At 37.8% G+C, this 21,374-nt stretch overlaps 1 protein-coding gene across 21 annotated transcripts in view; it reads right to left on the reverse strand.

Annotated features, from left to right (window-relative positions):
• The window catches only part of NRCAM (neuronal cell adhesion molecule), a 158,184-nt gene that overhangs the window by 70,338 nt on the left and 66,472 nt on the right, over positions 1-21,374 (reverse strand). The gene's annotated exons all lie outside the window — the stretch shown is intronic.

Below are 21,374 nucleotides of genomic sequence, written 5' to 3' on the forward strand. Positions count from 1 at the left end.
GTTGATTGGAAATACAAATGCCTCTCCTAAGAAGGCTAAAGCATCAGTACAACTAGTTAAAAAAACAGTATATACTAAACATAATAGTTCTTTGAAGCAGATTTAGGAGATGAAAGCTCTGAGCGCCCACCTAACTTCTCTCAAATACCCTGTACAATTCTTGGAAAGAGTTATTTTAGGCATCTACCCCAACGAGAACTTATCAGGCCACAAATTTGCTAAGTGGGATCTTCCCGTGTCTTAGCTTCTCCCTGCCTTGGAACTCTTTCTAATAGACAGCTGTAGACTGAATACAGAAGACTTCATGGATTGCCATGCTGAGTTTATGTACTGTATAGGAACCTAGGCTCCTATTCCTGGATTTCTGATTCCACTCAAAATACGTAACATCAAAGTACTTTGTCATTCTAGCCTGAATGCCCAAAATTTAATTAACTGGCAGCACACTATCAAACTCTCTTCTTTCCTTTGTGAAGAGGTGGTAGAAATGAAACTTAAGGAAAATCTGTTCCTTGAAATGTGCTAGATTTTCCCCCTCAAGCAAACATGAGAGACCATATTAACCACGGCAGAATGATTCCGGTTCCCTCCTGATTTTTACCGCATTCAGGACCAGGCTCTAACTTAGAAGAAAGTTGAAGGAGTGAAAACTAGATGCTTGCAAGCCCCATTGTCATCACCACTGACCTACAAAGAGCTGTAAGAATACAGCCTTAGAAATCCAAATGGTGATTACACAATGCATTCTCAGTAAATGGACATCAGCTGAGAAAGTACTTCCCAGATGCCAGACTGATCAAAAGTTCACATTAAATTACCATGAAAGGAGCACTTCCTCCCAATACCTACCCATGTGAAACACAGTGTTATCAAGTCCACAAGGAGTTAAGGTTGTAAAGCAGCAGCTGCCTTACAAAAGCTTCTTGAAGTTACTTAAACCAGTCTATGCTAAGAATTTCCCTCAATCCTCAGGTTACAGAAGAATTGCCTTTGCATAATTATTTATACAAACTAACTCCAAACTACGCAGAAAGTGGTTAAGGCATATGGCAAAGAAGCATGACAAGTACTCAGACTTTCTTAGAAAAATAAACCGAACTTTTCTACATTTTAAACGAGCACCTTAAGTGCTAGGGGTTTAGTTGGAAAAAGGGAGAAGTTTCTTCCATCCCACTTTTTGGCACATATAGCTTCCTATGAGTAAGGGGAAGGAGAAAGGCTTCTCTTGAGAGTACCTGAGAGCACTCCAGCGTGTTTCCTGCGATGAAGTGCTCTCCAGAAGAGCTGATTTTGTTGTGCTGACTACAGCTGTCTACTCTTCTCCAGTTAAACTAGGTTCTTACACCCTGCTCTCCGGATCTTTGTGTCATCTACTCATTACAATTAACACAGTGCCCTCTCTGTCCAATGTGTTTGACCTGGGATTTATAGGACACTCTTTGAAGTATTCTACAAGTGAACCCTGTCTTTTATTGTTTCTTCTCCAAGCAAAATTTCAGTTTTCCTTACGAAACTTTGAGAACTTGATTATTCATGTTATTGTCTTGTTCTTTCACCGTGTAAAATGAGTATTGCAGTGATTTGAGGCTATTTTAAAATTAAATTGCATTCCCTTTGAACAAATACAAATGAAAACGCAAGCGGTGGATCAGGCTTGAGCAATTAAAATGATTGTGAAAGTAATACCCTTGAGAAAATGTTTCAAATTGCCTACCTCTGCTACTGCAATGTTCCAGTAGGAAACCTACTGAGTCTACTGCTGGGGTGTCGGGATATAATACGGGAATTCAACAGGCAGCAGGAATTATAAAGCAAAGCTTGCACACTGAGTTTGTGATTCTTCAGAAAGGCAATGTGCCCAAATGATTTGTGATAGAACATATTTAACTGAACATTATTTTAGGTTTGTCAGCACAACTGGGTGCTATTGTTGAATATATTCAAGATTAAATCTGACATAATTTATTACGAATACAACAGCCGTTGAGTAGCGCTAAACATTGCTTTGATACAATATTATCTGCTACAAAATAAGGCCAGGCCTCTAAGTGCAGATCAATGTAAAGGCTTCAATTTCAAAATTTCAAATATTTATACAGCAGATTGCCTTTTCCTCCAGATAATTTATTTAATCTCTTTTAACTAAGACATTTTGTCCTACCCATTTCATAGAAAAACATATTTCTTTTGACAGCTCATTCCAGGAGTCTGCTCACTGATTTGTACAGAATAAAATTCTCTATACCTACATTTCTTATGTACATAAAAAAACATTACTTGTTATATCTTCTGTGCTTCTTGCTGAGATGCTGATTGTGAGCAAAAACATAGGCTAATGGCTGAAGGTATGGTGTAGCAAACAAGAGTCAAGGTAAATATGAATGCATAAGCAAAGTATAATAATATTTACCACATAGCATACTCATAATTCAAAGGGAGGACCTATGTATGACAAAAGAACAAGGATGAAGTAAGAGACATCCACTTCTTTTTTATTTTATTTTTTTTAAAGATATTATTACTTTTTACAGATGAGTTACAGAAACATGCATCTGGAAGAATGAAAGCACCAGTGAGCCTCAGGTAGAATGTGTGGCAGCAGCACAAAACACAGTTTGGTGCCAGTGACCTCTTCGCTGTGACTCACGTGTCTGGATGCTTTTGGCCATAAACAACAAAACCAGATAATTTGAAACACTGAAAGCGCCAGGAAAAACACCATACATAAAGAAGGAATCAGTTGGGAGGCAGAATCCAAGACTCCTTTTCATACTATAAATCAAATGGGACAAGGACCTTTTCCTTGATTTTAGGAGCTTAGGAGCAAATGAACCATAGATCATTGAGTCCGACTGTAAATCTAACAGTGCCGAGTCCACCACTAAACATTGTCCCTAAGCACCACATCTACACATCTTTTAAATACATCCAAGCATGGTGACTCAACCACTTCCCTGGGCAGCCTGTTACAATGCTTGATAACCCCTTCAGTAACAAATTTTTTCCTAATATCCAACCTAAACCTCCCCTAGCACAACTTGAGGCTATTTCCTCTTCCCCTGTCACTCGCTACTTGGGAGAAGACACCGACAGATCATGGCTTATATCCTTGTATACAAGACTGTGGAACACACAGTATGGTATATTTTACTATACTATAGTAATACTGAGTATTACCAATTCCTAATTGAGGTATTGATACAGAGAGACACACTTTCAATGGACATTTCCAAGTTTAATCAATTAAGGTTCCAGTTGACAAAGGGAAGACACTTTTCCTCTAGCTGTCTTCAACATAAGCACGTGGCGTCTCTGATTTTCTTATAAGTGCAGCTGCAATATTTCTTTAATAGGATGTAAGAGGTGCAAGGGAGTGTATTTACTGAAATTCAGTCTAATGCAAAGTAGAAGAATGTATTTTCTAAGTGTAACATCGTCCCACAGAGTTTAGGTGCATCAACTGATTATGCATTTCTACTGAATTACATTATCTTAAGGAAAAAAGGTCTCGGTAACATGAATTAAAATCAAGGTGAATGTTAGAAATGTGAAAGGGTTATAAAACTGCAAGAAAGAACAATTGGAATATTTCATGCACAGAAGGAAAAAACAGCATTCTCTTATATATAGTCATGATTAAATTAGTGGGGACCAAGTTTGACACTACAAATAAGAAGAAAATAACTACTGAGCAAAAAACTTCCTCTGTTTCATTTATCTAATACCTGTATTTTTTTTTCTCATAGTAAAAGACAGATGTAATGAAAATATAGGAAAAATAAACAGTTTTCAAGGAAATTTGTTTCAAAGCAACTTTATATACAGCTCCATAGAAACATGAAAGGCAATTTCACATTAGGTACATGGTTTTAGTGACTTGTACATAAAAAAGTGCAGATAATACACACATTTTATTTTGTATTTTTAACAGATAAAAAGCACAAAATGTTTGCTTTTGAGGACAACTGCAATACCCTTACGACTTAGTAACAGATCTTTACAGGGTTTATGTATTTTATACAACTATGATAACTATGCAAGTATCAGTTTGATGATTTAAAATTTTTTTTAACAACTGGTTTCAAACTTCACACTTCTTGGTCTGTTTACAGGCACATGGCCTTAATCTAATTACCACATGACACCTAGCTCTGGGGTGGCTCAATACAGGTGAACATAAAAAGAAATTATTTTTAAACCTTTCCAAAATACACCAAATTAGAACGCTTTCTAATCCTCTAGAACTCTGGAACACACCACATTGCTTTCCTCCAAATTATTAATTTGTCACAGTCCACTATAGATATGACATTTAAAGTCATCAGGAAATACTAAATCATTTTCTCCGACCTCCTGTTTATGAAGCTTAAGCCTATTGCTTTGTTTTCAGCTACACTGTACATGCTATGGGGACATCCACGTAAAGAAGACTGGATCAAGAATAAGCTACGTAGACAGAAGTCCTGAACTGAACAAAGAACTCCTCGGCACTAATTCAGATGGAGCTGGTACTGTTAGACGTTAGTGTTAGACGGCTATATGTACTTTAGCCATTTTTAAGCTTTTTTGATGAAGGCAGACAGCAAAGCTGTGCGCTGAATGTTCTTAGCAATTCTATATACAGCATAAAATCATCAGCCTGGTCACGCTCCTGGACTCCCCCTACACACAGCATTACTCTTCTGGCTCCAATGCCATACGTCAGCACTCACACTGGTCTCCTCCCTTCCCACCACCCAGACACAATTTCCAGTCTCTCAACCCTCATCCTCTATTTTCCAAGCACGGCCTGCTAGCTTCCTTCTTCCTAGATGGATTATTTGCATCTTTCCATATTAAAAAATAAAGATTTGCCTCGTTCAGTCATTTCAACTGCTCTTAATGATTGCCTTGTCTCTAGGGTTATTGCTGTCCCGTCAATCTTCAGAGTACCTGCTAATTTCAAAGTGTAAAATTAGAGCTGGTAAAGTCAGCATAGAAAATGTTAAATATCATTGGCCTTTAAATTGCTTTTTATGAGAAATATATGGGAAAACCAATTAGTCCTTGAAGCTCCTTTATTGACAATCCTATATTAAGACCTGCTAGCTGGTTTGTTATTCATTCAAGTCTGGTCTGTTTTATTATATAGTTCAATCTATGTTTTTATTAATTGGTTTCACATGGCAGTAAGTCAAATGCTTTTCAAAGTCTACTACACTGACTGCATCATATTATAAAACTTGTAATTTTATCAAATATTAAAAGAGTAAAATCAACTTTTTGTCAATCATTTGTTTTACAAGCCCTACTTTCCATAAAACTATGTTGAGTAGAATTAATTTTACTCATGGCCTTTAATTCCCTATCAGCTGAATCCCCAATCAGCTTTTTCCATATGTTCGCTGTGATTTATATCAGGCTATATTTACCCTGCTCAATCTGCTTGTCTGCTGTGAATCTGGGCAGAACACCAGCTTTCTTCCAGTCTTTAGGAATGTATTAAAAATGAAAAACCATGAAGCAGAAATCTCCCCCATCAGCTCTCCTAGAACTCTCAGGTAGACCCATCGCACCTAGACTCGCTGACTAAAAATATGTATCTTCAACACATACTATTTATTTATGGTTACTATGACTAAAAAAGCTCTCCAGCCTAACACAATGCATCATATTTTTTCTTCCAATTTATCACGTTACTTGCAATAATAAGTCAACAGCAAGAGAATGGTTGTAAAGTAGGTCACAAAACAGTGCTAATCCTGTTTCTGTTCTTAAGACTTGGTCCTATAAAAATAAAATAAATATTTCCCTGCTTGTCTCCTCCATGGCCATAGCCAACACATCTGCAATGAGAATAGAAGCTCTTTCACACAAGTATCAGTACTGGCTGCGCATCTGCACAGCCCCGGCACAACGAGAGTCAATCGCTTCTAGTGTAACTTCTATATCAAGTACTGACCTTGCACTGTAAAACAGCCTCATTATCCACACATTTTGCATCGCTAATGAACTGCACTTGTACCAGGCCATCTGAAACCACCCAGCTGATGCCGCCTTGCACCAGGTTGACTCCTCTGGCCCAGCCAGGACTGAGCAGGATCTTACAAGGGCATGAATGCTCATGGTCTACCTGAGTACAGTCAACGCCAGATCAGTCCTTTTAACAGTGGGCAGGCGGGGGTATAAATAAAAATATGCCTCTTCAGGTAATTCTGTAAGACATCCTCCCTCCAGCAGACAATCACCCATTGAATAGGAGATAGGAGGAAACCCCTGGGTTCCAGGTTAGCTTTGATCTTCTCTACATTGATAAGGCATAGGCAATCTGGATCTTGTCTCATTTGCTTGTTTCTGGGTCTTTGTGGGTTTTTTAAAACAAAAATTTCTTTCCAAGTATTTTCTCTTTTTCTTTTGGGAGTCTTTAGTGCTGTTCTTCACTGAACACTATAAAATTTTACAGGTACCAAATTCAGCTCATTGGTAAATCACTATGAGGACTGGGATACAGGTCCCAGTGACAGCAAGGATATAGGTCCTTAACAATTACACTCAGCAAAGTCTTATTTCAACTGTCTGCTCTAGAACTAAAAGTGCCACATCCTAGGAGCACCCAAAACTGCAGGGTTAAAAATCCAACTAAGCACAGAGTTCAAATGTTGAATCAAGGGCTGCAGGTAAACCTGTAAATTCATTCTTGACTTGAATCTTCTCTGGAGAGCTGCCGATTAGAGCTGATTTTTAAAAGACTGGAGCAGGGCTGAACTGTCCTTTTACAGCTGTATTGCGTGTTCCCTGAGGACCTATACTGGATTTGGCCCTTCTGAGGATTTAAACAGAGGAGCACTTACTTTCTAGATCCTGCTCAGATTAAATTATAAGCTGCTTTGCCTGGGGCGATTACACACATGGCACAGCAAAGCTGTGGACAGCCCTCAAACAGGGAGGGAAGCCTGGCAAGTTTAGATGCTTCCAGCGTCAAATCAGCAGTTGAACAGCACTTTTGGATTGCAAATTTAAACTCAAGATGTCTCAATCTTGCTTGAGTGCTTTTGTCCTAAATTCCTGACTGGATTCAGTCTTTTTCACCTTTTTTACCTCCGCACTTGAAACAGAAGATGGAATGCAGCATAAAAATAACGGCTTAGCACCATTTATTTCAGTAGTCCTTTAGAGTCATTACAGCCTGAGCAAATATGCTTCATCTCTTATGCATGTATGTGTACTTTGCTGTCTTTCAAAGACTTGGTTGAAGTGCTCAAACTGAGTGCAACTTTGCAAATTGGCTGAACGCTATGGGTTTACACAGGAGGAAGTGAAAACATGAGTTACATAGGTTTAGAGAGATATCGCTTGGCTTGAAAAACATCCAAAAATACGGTGATCAAGGAGAGGAAAGAATTCAGCTTAATTATTACATTTCTCAGTGATTTAGAAATCCTTCAGAGTGACTGAGAGAACACAAATTAAGAAAACACATTTTTACAGCACCCGCCTGTTAAAAACAGGTACCCAAATGATGGTATCATTAGGATAGCTCTTCAGGCTACGCTTTGACGTTTTTAGCAGCATGCAAATGATGTAGTTGCACATTAAGTCCACTTTCACAAGATGTAATTCAGACCCAACTTCAACAAGACAAAAGTTTTCAAGTAGCCCATCTCTCTCCCTCTGAAAGGTTTTGCAATAGAGAAAAAAAAGTACTTCTGAGAAAAAAAATCTATGAATCATCAGACTGCTATTACAGCCATACCGTACTGTGCAAACAGAACCAGAAGGCAAACTGCAGAGTGGGCAGAAGAAAAATGCACCATCATCCTGAGTGAAGACTCCCATTTCAATGACTACAGTTAGTTCCTTGTAAATATGCAAAAAGGATGCTCAGCCGAAATGCTCACTGAAATGTTAATTTCTTTACCCAGGAGATATGATGAAAGGGATTTTTTCCTTTTTTTTTTATTTTTCCTTATTTTTATTTTGTTTAACCCACCAGAATTCAGAGCAAGGGCTTCAGAGAGCTCACGTAGGAGAAGGTAAGACATTCTGTATTACTCTGGTTAATTACCTCCTTTACATCCCTACAGCTGACCCCAAAAGCGCTATTTGTCTAGAAGTATTCCAGCAATCCTGGAGATATTCTTGTGAAAAACATACTGTGCAAAAGAGCAGAATCTGATTCAAAGACAGGGAAACTCCTCCCTTTGGGAAGTAGAGCAGAAACCACTAATATTAGCATGAAATGCCAGAATAGTTATGCTAGGGAGGAGGTCGCTCAGAATAGGGACAGTGCCAGAAACTGAGGACTAAGGCATTCTGTCAGATATAAAACCCTAACAAGTACATGAACAAAGGAGGGTAAACACTGCCGAGGGAACAAACTGTACAAACTCCAGCTAGCTGCCTTGGAGAGATTTTTTTGGAGATGGGTGTTGGGGACTGGCCACCTATGTGTAACATTTATTTAACAGACAAAAGATGGCATGTTTGCTGGTTTAATTTTAATTAATTCTACTAAAGGAGTTAGAATTACATCTGTTAGCTTGGAATCTCTGCCCACCATTAAAATTTGAAATGCACCAGGAGCTTGGATACAAGCACTTCCACACTTAAGAAATATCCCTGCCTTTCTCTCTGAAAGTGCTGGTAATGTTCACAACGATTATAGCTGCACAAATCAAGTCTGTTCCTCCTTTAAATAACACTAACTCATGCTGCTGCTGCTTCCAACAGAATGATCTGAGACTTCAGCAAATGAACCAACTCCTTAAAATTTGTTTGCAGGTACCACCAGTGTTGTGCTACATTTCACAACCAGGTCACCACACTCAGCTATGCTACCAGGGATCATATGTGCAGGGATGACTGGCGCCCTGACAATGGTCAGGAAGAACTTGCCAATTTTACGACTTTCTGATTTTATCACTTCTCTACATGAGCATCTCTTGTTCACCCTAGCTCTCAAATAATTCATAAAAAAATACAAAGTACTTTGCCACCTTCATAAAACCTGCCTGCTGCAGCTGGCCACCTCAGTTCTATCGATAAAGTAAAGCAGGGAAGGTTGGCATTCAAGTTTCCATTTTTTTCCCCTGCATGTGTTTTTTTTTTTAATATTAACTTGTAGAGCTTCCAGCTCCCTGGATATATAGACTCCTGTGGACACTGTGGAAGCTTTAAGTGGGAGCACACAACAGGGAAAGGCCTGACAGGACATGCACTACGCCTGAACAACATGGCACACAACAATGAACAGTGACACAACCCCAATGCCTGTCCTGGTCAGTAGGAGCTGACTTGGTTGGCAGCTAAGAAAGCAAAGGAGACCTGGTATCTGCATTCTGCCAGTGTTTCTCCCCCTGTCAACAAGTAGGCCACAGAGTGGTCTGGATGTGCTGTCTTTTGCCTCCAACTATTAACAATAATGTCACTCCTCCATTAGGTGGCAGATGGACCCAGGGAGAGGATGGGGCAGGAGCTTCTCTGAGCTTGGAGTTGAGGGTAGAAGAGGGTGAAGGTGTGGGGCTGCTGGAGCAAAATACTCCAATGGGAATGAGAAGATACCAGATAAAGGGTACCTTCCAGGTTCTGTTAGATGGAAGGGAAAGGCAAGAAGGAAAGAAACTGTACACATATTTAAAAGCATTAAGGTTGAAATAACATGCTAAAGTTTTATATACATAAAGTCAGGTGTAAAGAAATTGAAAGTATTCAAAATAATGGTCTCTTCTCCCAAGTCACAGGTGATAGGACAAGAGGAAATGGCCTCAAGTTGTGCCAGAGGAGGTTCAGATTGGATATCAGGAAAAATTTTTACACTGGAAGGGTTATTAAGCACTGGATTGGGCTGCCCAGGGAAGTGGTTGAGGCACCATCCCTGGAGGTATTCAAAAGACGGCTTGAAGTGCTTAGAGACATGGTTTAGTGACGTGGTTTTTTTGGTTTTGTCAGACTGACAGTTGGACTAGACTATCTTAAAGGTCCCTTCCAACCTAGACAATTCTATGATTCTATGATTCTATAATACTAACATGAAAACAGAAAAATAATTTTCCAGCAGTGTTGAAAGCCACACTCTGGAAGATGATGGGGAAAAAACCAGAAAAACAGACCCTGTAACAGCCTAGTGGTTCGCACATGAATTTTGCTATAGCTCTGCCCCCTTCAGTGAATTCACAGTGACCGATTATTTCAGCATAGATTTCACCTTTAAACAAGGGCTACAAGAGACTTTCAGGTATTTCATAAGAAAAAACAAGGGAAAGGTGAACAAACAAGGTTGCAGTAATTAGAGAATATTTGAAAGCACTAAGGCCTGAAGGCTTCAGACAGATTGTGGATCTACTGCAGATCCATTGTAAGGCAAACTCCAGAAAGTCTGAAGCACAGAGACAGGTCACAGCACAGACCACTGTGGCTCCGTCACCACCCCGGCCTCTTACACTGAAGCACAAATCATGGGTATCCTCCTCAAACAGCTCTTGTTTTAGTCAATTCCATTGCCAGGCGTACACAAAAATAAATTTTTTTAGTTTCAGAGCAGGAAAAGCGCCTTGGATGAAACTGCCGGAAACAAAGATGACATTTGGGATGAACCAGCATTTCACCTATTGTCACTTCCCCCTGGAGTCCACTGTTATCCAGAACTACCATGTTCACTCCATTTATTACTATATTTTCCTTCTTGCTTTAAACAAACTATGCAATTTTAGCCAGTTTTACAGCCACAGACAGTTAAACCTCAACTGTCTAAATACACAAATGGACAGACCCAATTTTGTTATGTTACTTTAGTGGGACACCTTCAAATAACAGACACAACGTACTAAAATTCATATTTTTAGATTAATCCCTCATTTTGCTGGTGTTATTCAACCAAATCTGACAGTGGCTTCATCTGAACTTGGCTTGATTAAAACTCTTAAGATTTGTTCTATAATCTTTATTGCAGCTGATTTGGTTAAATCTCTGTTCCCCAGCCACTTCCTTGTATCTGCATTATCAAAGACCAAAAAAAAGTAATTCAAAAATATAAATGAAGGGCTTATTTTTATGCATTTCACATTTATGTAAATGTGGAAAGTTTCTCCACTGTTATGATGTTAAAGCATTAATATGGCTTTTTAATTGAATGTCCTTTTCGTTTTAATGTATCAAGAATAAAACCCTGCAGCTTAATTCTCACAATAAATTTTGTACTTCCAATAGAGTTTTAAAACACCATTATCAAACTGAAACCTTCTAAATGAGATGTCCTAACCAGCATTCCTATGCTGTTGCTCTTTCATTTGAAATATATTTTATACATTAAGAATATTTTCAATTTTCCGTTTAAAATAATCAGAGAAGGCACTTAACACCATGAAAATAACATAGTCTTAGTCGCAATTTAGGCAAGCAGCAATAGGACAAAGCCAGTAACTAGAGCTTGAGTGAGCTTTTTTATAAAAATCATTAATTCAAACCTTTAGGGTAAAAAAAGCTCATTTATTCATCAAGAAGTTAATCCAGTTTGTTCCCTAACTGGGAAGTAGCTTTCCCTGCTATTTTTTTTTTGACTGTGTATGCTATTCATTAATGAAACAAAAAAAAAAAAACTTACCCAGGACTTCATATCTATTATGTAAGTAAACACTACACTTTGATGTAAAAATTTACATTGTTCACAGCTTCATTTGTATTTCACATTCACATTACCACCGAGGAGATAAAAGAAATTTCTTTCATACTGCCATGTTTACTACAGTTTTCTTTGGCTTGTTACAACTAATTTATCCTCTAAATCAAGATCTCAAATGCAAACAGCAGACACTGCAGGAATAGTAATTTTTTTTTGCTTTTTAATTAAGCTCAGTGCAGTTCTGCATAGCTGCACAACTGCATGAGGAAAAACTTCTCCCATTCAATGTACTCTTTCAAATAGTCTGTTTTCTCATTATATGAATACTATTCTAAGCACGTATTATATCCTGCCACAAAATTAATAATAAATTCTGAATTAAAGAAAGATTCTTCAAGGTAAAGGAAAAAAATAGCGCTGTGAGAAGACAACATATTACAAAATCCTGAAATAATTCCAATTTCAGCAGAATTTCACTTTCGGAAATTCTGCTGATAATACTGCAAAAGCACTTTACTACATGACTTGTAATCCAGACTGTATGTTTGTACTAGCAGACTGATAAACGTTACTATTTTATCCACACTAGAGAATGACAACATTTAATCATTCAAAAATTAAAACAGCTTCTTAACATATATACATATATAATATTTGTATCATGCAATGAGGCATCCAAAGAAACATCTACTTTTTAAGTCATTACATTTAGGCACAGAAATAAGGCAGCATGATTTCACCCCAGAACTGAATTCCTATTCTCATTAAAAGACACTGTTTTATAATTATACATTTATCTTATTTCCAAACCACCTTTTTTTTTCTTGTCGGGTTATTTGCTAAATTTCTAGACACACAGAAAAAATGAAAAACAAATTTCTCTCCAATAGTATGTGTACACTCAACAGTAATTTCTCACAGCACATTAGAAGTTATTTCAGTAAATTCTGCCAGTTCTAATTTTTGCATAGTTGTAACATCTAATGCCTATTTTTCATGCAAATGCAGTATAAAATACGAACATTTCAGAAGGAAAAACTTCAAGAAACTATAAAAAGGAAAGCAAGACATTTAAAAAGCAAAAATAAATAATATTCCTAATTAGCTTTGATTACTTCAAACACTCAGCTATGCTTTCTAGTTTTTATAAATTATCTTACTCTTTGAGGCAATCTTCAGTCAATCCAGTCCTAGTTAAAATAACAGTGAATCAAGGCAGCTTGTCAGTCAGACCCCTCTCCTTTGCACATCTTGAAATATTGATCCTTCAAAGACAATACAAAGCACTGCTCACTTGACTCTCAAGCAACACCTGCAGGTGATGCAGCCTTATTAGCATAATACTGTACTGGATGTAAAGAACGCAAAATTGCCATAAATCAACATTAAAGGCTAAAATTATTTTCTCAGCCATGTTAATTTGAATTGAGAGATGCCGTTGTCCAAGGATTTTTAATTTTACATTAAATTGCCTTACTACTTATACACCAGAGAAACCATAATATAACTAAGACCAGAAAGTACTCTTTAATCTTTAATATAAAATTAAATTTTGCTGGTTTTTCAATTTATCCAGAGACTTAGTACCACTTAAAACTGTGCTTTGTTGTATTCATTTTAATCAAATGTTATTTTAATTGGGTCTGTAAGGACATGCAGAAACTACTGCACCACTGGGAAGAAACTAATTTTTGATCTCCTGTTCTTACATCTCTGAAACCAGCCTGGTTTTCAGTCTCACCTTTAACTTCCCTTCAGGCGTTATTCCCCAGGGTTCTGCAGCTTCAATTCCCAATTCAGATTTGCTCAGAAGAATAATGTATCTCAAAGCAGTACTTCTGGAAAGCAACACTTGTGGAAATAGGGACGTCTTACCAAATTTTCCATATGGTCCATGGAAGAAGTTGAAGCCTGAAGCAGAGCTCCAGGGAAATGCTACACTGCACACATGGACAGAGCAAAAGGAAAAGGCAACGCTACCCAGCAGGTAGTTTCACGATGTCTATGAGGGTTGGCACTGTGGGCATACACTACAAAAGTAAGAGCGCCTCCTTACAAAAAGGTGCAAGAAACCAAGGCAAGACCTTGGACAACCAGTTGTGAATGTACTACATCTCTCCCTCCCCTACCTTGATGTCTCCTAAGCATCCTTCCCTCTCAAAGACAGACAGATGCTGCCTTCTCTTCCACCCTAAAAGCTGTAAGCTAGTGAGCCACCACCAGACTGGTGGAAGAGCTGTTCTCCATACTGCTGAGAGTAGCTATCTATGAAGAAACAGGGGGAAATAAAGTCCACCAAGGAAAGAAAACATCAATCTAGCTCATACTGAAGTAGAGGGTTTGAGATACAGATTTCCTTACTGGCAAAACAATAAAATACTAAATTAATAATACCCTCTCACAGAGGGCAATTACAATTGCTGAGAGTGGCTGATAATACCAGCCAGCAAAATCAGAGCAGCCCTCTCTCAGCCTTGATTCCTTCCTTCCTTCCTTCCTTAGTAGGAACCTGACTCAAACTCTTTCACTGAGAAGATTTGGTAAGTAGCTCACCACTTTCTAATTTAAACTAAAAATTAAATTCATAACTATATTCCACAATTAAGTTAGGTTCAATTTGCCCAGACAACTTTTAAACTGAAAGTAATAGCTTCACTCCATCAGAATAAAATTTAAGTAGCAAATCAACTTTCATCTCTAAGTGCACAAAGACAATGTTTTTCATATCAAGACAGATATTGAAAGTCTCAAGAATGGGTTTTTGTGTTAGTTTTTCTTTTTTTTTTTTTTAAGTTTCTGTTGGTTTGGTTTTTTGGGGTTTTTTTTGTCATTTGAGATCCTGGAGCAAACTTTTTGCGCTATCTTCTTTTACGTGTAATTGGATCAAGTTCATGAAAGGGGTTCCGTCACATTGATTGCCTGTGCAGGAGTCACCAGCCAACAATGACCAAGGAAACGCCTGCAAACTTCCTCTTCCAGAAGAAAAGCAGAAAACTGGCATCAACATATTTAGGGCTTGTCAGTAGGACATAGGGATACTTTTCTTAAAACCCTGAACAGAGAACAGAGAAAGAGCCTGTCTCTCATTCAACATTCACATCTTAAGGCGTTTCGTCTTTTACATTTGAACCAAGAGCAGAACACAAAGGCAACTGACCTGTTTGCACCCTTTATTATTTATTTTTAAATGTTACAGTTTTCACAGTGCATCATAGGGATCTCTGCATTCACACTCATGTCTTGTTTTCAACTTCATAATTCATTCTGTAACAAGAGCTGGCTGCTGTAAAAAGGAGTCGCCTGGAAGCATCCTCCATGAAACTGCGGAGGATGTAAAGATGAAGTAAGACCTTTTCTCACTCTTTAATCTTGATAGTGGGTTCCCAGCATTAGGTTGGGCCCAACAAATTACATGCATTTCGACATATAATGCTGCTGCTGGGTAGTTGCCAGGTAAGATAATAAAATTTCTGCTTAATTAAACCACATTCCTTTCTTCCACAACGGCTGATGATCTTGGCTATTTTTAACACAGCAAGATGTATTCACATCAGTGTACGCTGGGAAAAGTGGGATATACCTTTTGTTTAATATCAAAACCCAGAATTTCCAGACATAAGCCAACAGTTGGCATGACTGTGATGCTCTGAACTTCACATATGCTTTCTCACATGTTTAATCAGGGAAAGCTTACCTAAGTCACTGCACTGGTTAAGCAGAGAGGCTGAATGTCATGGGGAAAAGAGAAAGAGGAAGGAAAGAGTCAAAGATTTTAAAAGGACAGAAGGATAGTTAAAATACAATTTTAAACAAAACAAACCACTTCCAATGTATTTAGGTCAAGGCTTCTGCACCAAAAAAAAGCACCCAGTGAAATCTGAGTTGAGAAAACAAATACAATTAAACCTGAACTAACTTGACTGCTGAGGAAAAATTAAGTTAGCTGTACAATTGCCTTTGCTACTATAAAAGCATTAAGGGCTACGTAAGAAAAGGAGTTTCCTCTTTTTTGCCAGCAATCACTGTAGTCTCTTGATCAAAGTACTTTATTAGAAGGTACATTTCAGTGCTTAATCTTCCATATATCCTAAACAACTGGAGGGATTGAAAAGGAGGTTCATGGAGATTGGAATAACCACTTTTCTTCTTTGGTTTTCTGGGTAGTCACAGAGTGCAGCTAACTAATACAGACACAGCTAACTAATTTCCACAAATTAAAATAGAACCTGGCCAAGGTGGGGTGGAGGGCTGGAATCAGGGCTATATATTCACTGGACATACTCCCATACTCCTTTTTTTGCAAGAGCAGTCCTTACAGTTCTCTCCAACGTTGTCTTTCACTTGAGTGAAAAAGGTACTTTATTTAGGGGTGGATTTTCACATTAGGCTTGCTCTGATCTAATGACAAGTAGCTGTCAAGAAGATACGGAGAGGTCCTGAGCTCTTCTGTTCCTCACTGCAAGTTCCTGCCCTCTCTCCTTGCCCTTAAGAATCGTAGAATCCCCAGTGAGCTACAACAGTTCATTGATCCAAGAGAAAACAAAACTAGAAAGGATTAGGTTCTGACATGACAGAGATTTCCCAAAAAGAACTATCTCTTTTGGATGACAGACTGAAATTTAAAAAAATGAAGCAACATGTGAAACTACACCCCTAGCCTGAGTCTTCATGGATCTGAGTTGGGTCAATGCCATACTGAATTATTCCTTTCTCTCTAAGTTGACTCTGTTCCTCCCTACTAAAGCACTGGTGAGGAAGACTCTGCAAAGCCAAGAAAAATTAGTTCAGAGCAGAATCAAACATCTGAAAACATCTATTTATGCTCAGTTGTTTTTCTTCCAAAAATGATTTTTAAAAATATCAAGAAAGATCCTAATATCTCTGACTTACTCTGTTTGGCTTAATGAACAGAAAGGCAACAACATCAAACAACATGGTTTTTCAAATCCCTGCGAAGCCCATAAAAGTTAAAATACATGTTAATCAAAGACAGTCTCCCAAATGGGCTTTATCTTCACCTGCTTTGCTATGGAAAAGAATTACCTTCTAAGAATCACAGACTTACTGCATTTCCCAAGGAATTCTGTCCTGCTGCTGATAGAGTCTTCAAATTCAATTTATATTTAGTTCTTTCATTCAGAGTAATCCTTTACTCAATATGACCATTCTTTGGCTTAGCCTTCAGCGAGGACCCAGTTTCTTCACGTCCCCGTGATTCACATCCATACTTTATTTTCCAACTACTTTTCACTTTAGCATCCCATTTATTGACTTTAATAGGATCTTGTACCATTCAATCATTTAATGCTAAAGTTATGGAAAAACAAGAGAGGAATTTTATTTTTAGGTAGCTTGTTAGAATTCTTGTCTCATGTTCAGCAACTTTAAAATACACAAAGAACACAAAGTCTTTAACGTTTTTTCACATGTTCAGGACAAGATGTTGGATAAAACGTGACATAGGGGTAGACTGTAAGCAGCAGGCTACCAACAGATTAACTTAACAATGGCAAAGGATGTTAAACTCCCTATTTGCTGGACCTGTAATTAGATCCAGAATAGGCTTTGATAGCTTCAGCTTATGTAAGTAAAAATTCAGAATTGATCTACTTAATCTTAAACCTCATTTCGTCTTTGAATTCCTCTTGCCTTCTTTCATGAACACTAACGGAGGTGTGGCCTCAACATTCAAAGGCTTTGGGGCAGTTCCCTCTTTTCCTTCATAAAGGGAAGCTCTTTGACGTAAGTCATATTCTTCTAGATGGGACCACTTTCAGGTTTAAATACATTCAACTGCAGGATGCAATAAGCAAGCAATCCTGTGGTCCCCCTACCATTAAAAATCCTGCACTAAAGCTTCTACCTCAGAAAAATGATTCCAGATGTAACAATCTGGCTCTTGAACTGAGTTCTGCTTTTCTTCCATCAGTTCACCTGCACAGAACTCCACTAGCCTCAGCGGAATCACTCCTGATGCACATGGGGAAGAAGAGAACAGAACTGGGTCTCTTCCCACACACATTTTCCTGTGACACATCTGTATCGCAAGAGCAAGCAGCCTGTAAAGCCCATATAAACTGCTTTTTTACCATGTCCCAGACACATTTCACAAGATGGCAAATGCATTCATAAACTTCACTGCACGTTTCCAGTAAAAAAAACTGGCACTGACATTTCGTTTTTACTATCTTTATGATTCAAAACATGTCCTTGTATTTCTTCATAATGATTTGAGCATTGTTCCTCGCATAATCTGTTAGATATGTGAATTTTTAATTCTGAAGAGAAGTGCTATACTCTGCAAACTCTGTAAGTCGTGGAAAAAGGAATGTAAACCTTTTTTTGGATTTCGCTGACTGACTTTTATATCCACCAACCTTTTACAGCAATTTATTCAAATAACATTTATTTGATTTATTGGGAATAAAATAGTTTTTAAAAGTGTAGGCAAGTACCATACATAAATGTATACAGTCTCCTGCAAATCAGTTCTAACGTAGTACCATCCTTCACATATAGTTACCAGAATGCATTTTATAAATAGTATAAATTCTAGATATGGAAGCTTTTATTTCTAAAGATAGGAAAATTAGTTGTAAAAAGAAGTTATATAATTACTTAAATTAGATAGTTATATAAATAGCATACACGTGTGTACATATATACACACACATACAAATATGAAAACAGCATTTAGTCTGCCCTGTGATAAATTAGAACTGTATTTCTCAACTTAATCAGAACCTGTTGCTTTGATGAGTGCTCTCCTCTAAAAATGCACCCTGACTGCACAGTTCCTGTGCTCACTTGCATCTCAAATACACGTCTGGCACAACAGAGCTTTTCCGTTTGCACACCAGTTTGCAAATGATACAGAAATTATTAAGTTATCTAAAAGTCAAAGCAGCTATTAAAAAGAAAACTGGAAAGTCTTTTTAAGATATATATAGAAAAAGGGTGCAGGCAAAGACAGGTACCTGACAGAACGTTTGTTAGATTCATGTAATACTCTGGAATATGACACAGAGGGAGAATTAACCCAAGATTCACCATAAAATCTCACCAAGTTATATCAGAATTTTAAATCTTTTTTTTTGCTAAATAATCAGTTAAACCATGCACCACGTTATAGAAAAGCTCACAGGGGAGTAAAGATTTGTGAGAGTTTCTGGTTACTAACTTCATTTCAACTGTTGGTATACTTTTAGGAAGAAAAAAAAATTCTCAAAGCACTGTCAACACAATAAAATAAGAGAAATACCGCTTTTTGACATGAATACTGGCCAAGAGGTGTGTAGGTTATTCCAAAAAGGAGATTTTAAAAACTCATTTAATTCATGTATGAGAGTCTAACATGACATTTTTTCAAGAATAAATCAGATGCTGGGTTTTTTCTCAAAGCTTCAGAGCCTTTTCAGGCATCACCCTGACTGAGCAGCTCACTGCCTTTGCTTGTGCCCAGGCCACGTACCAACACTTTTTAGGGTGTGTTGAAGCTTCTCCCTCCCTTTCAGCATCCTATTGTCTTCAACAGATTGCATTCTTACCAGTGCGAGTGAGCACACATGTGCAAACTATCCTTTTCCCAAATCTGTAGGAATCCTCTATTTGTTTGGAGTTTTCTGAGTGGAAAGATGTTTTTGAGTGGGAAGGAAGGCATTTAGCTCTGTCATGACAAATGGCAGTAACTAAGTCTATCAACAGCAAGAAGCTTCATCTGATGGCAATAAATGACCATTTATTTTGTACTCTGAAGGTAGTCAAGTACTTTAAACATGAAAGTACCAACTGTGTTACTAACAATCGTAGAAGGATGTCAATAGGCACAAGAACTTTCACAGGAAGTTTTCTACTAAACTAGTTGTAATTTTAAAGATGCTCAACTCAGAATTTCATAATTAAATCAGACGCAATCTTACTGAATACGGACTGCAATGAAAAACATATTAACCTTTCTTGATGAAAGGAAGTATACTTTTTGAACAGAGGTGAATGCACCGCTCTGTTAGTGAGAGTAGGTAGAGCCTTTCCTTTTGCCACTTGACTGAGATCGAGTGCTGCAGCAGGGAGACACAAAAGGGACTTTCTACTGTTCCCAGAGAGCCTGACCATCCTTCTTCCTGGCTGTCATGACTTGCTTGAAAGGAATTACAAAACAAGGCAGAGATAAACGCATTTTGTGAATAATCCACAGATTCAATTTTTATTGTATTTTGCCAGGCAGAATATTTAATTTCTTCTGTCATTTTGCTACTAGATTAGGTCAGTAATTTACTTACAAAACTCTAGTATAAATTTTAACACGAGAAGGATATATCCTCTTTCAAAACAACTTTTTCCTTTTTAATTCATCTCTGCTTTGGTGGCATTTCAAAAACTAATGAATATACTGACAGATGACTGGATGACAGGTTTCAAAGAAATGTTTTTACTTTCTGTGGCTAAACATTTGACAGTTTTCTTGCAGAAATGTTTTTTCCCGAATAACACGTTATAGAAATTCAACAAAAAGGATTTATACTCCAAAGTTGTAAAAGCCAAAACCACATGAACTGTAATTATTTTAGAAACTAAGTGGCCATCAACATTTGTATATCCAGTCTTTGTTGTTTTGTTCTAGCACTGTACACTGTCATTATCTTTCTTTCAGCAGTATTAAAAGGCTTTACAAACTGCTGATACTCAGTCATTTACTCTTTAGTGAAGCCAGAGAGCTTTACAACATTACCGGACCACATCCCATATCAAAAGACACTTAGCTACTGCAAAAGAGGGCTCCTGATGCCAGACGGATGCCAGACATTATTGAGCTATTACAGTACTCACATCTGCTAATTTTTAGAAGACCCATGAGAGTTCATGAATCCCAAAACAAAACCAAAAGCCTCTATGGAATAAATATGAGATTACATATTCTTCATCACATGTTATGTAACAACGTTTCTGCTTTGGATTCCACAAATTGTATATAGATTTCCCTTCTAATAAAAGCTTGAAAACATGAATGCTCCATAATTGCAAAAAAGGCAAAAATAGAAAATGTTCATGTCACAAATTTTAGATTTCACATTTTGGAACAGAAGGAATTCAATCCCTGGTGTTTAATTAGAAATCTGAAATCACCTGCTAGATTTTTCTGATCTAATACTGATCACAACTGAATGCAAAGGGATATTGTAAGCATTTTTCCCCTCTGATGACTATGTGCACACAGCCCAGTCTAGTAATTTACTGATCATGTTACAGGGTCAGTGAGATTTTAGCTCAGGTCTGTTCAAAACTGAGATTATCCTTCCTGCCTCCACCCAATATGTTTATGGCCAAAACTTTTCGTTCTCTATCCTTAGGCTTGTACATGCTGGACTAGCCACTATCTCTTAACTCTTCGTCAAATTATACTAGCTTCTGGTCCATGAATACAGGTCCTTGCCAAATTTAATTCCATCACTAGCAAACTTTGGGATCTGTAAGGTTACAGCCAAATGTCTTCTTTCAGCTGGCTCAGTTAACAAAGGAATTAAACGGATTTAAACAGGTAAAATACCAAATGAGGGATTTAGCTGGTTCTCGTAGGAAGGGAATACCCATCAGCGGGAAGAAAGTATGTAGGTTGATTGGCTGTAAGATCTTTTGCTGGCTCAGCCGTTTGAAGAACACCCATCTGTCTACACGTTGAGAAGACACCATGTTAGGAAGAAATTACACTGACATGGGATGGTGTGCTTCTTCAGCCATTTCCTATTGGGAATGAGTGGTGAATTATGGTACCACGAAAAGC

The sequence above is a fragment of the Calidris pugnax genome, unplaced genomic scaffold (genome assembly GCF_001431845.1).
Source record: "Calidris pugnax isolate Ruff unplaced genomic scaffold, ASM143184v1 scaffold44, whole genome shotgun sequence".
Taxonomy (NCBI): Eukaryota; Metazoa; Chordata; class Aves; order Charadriiformes; family Scolopacidae; genus Calidris; species Calidris pugnax.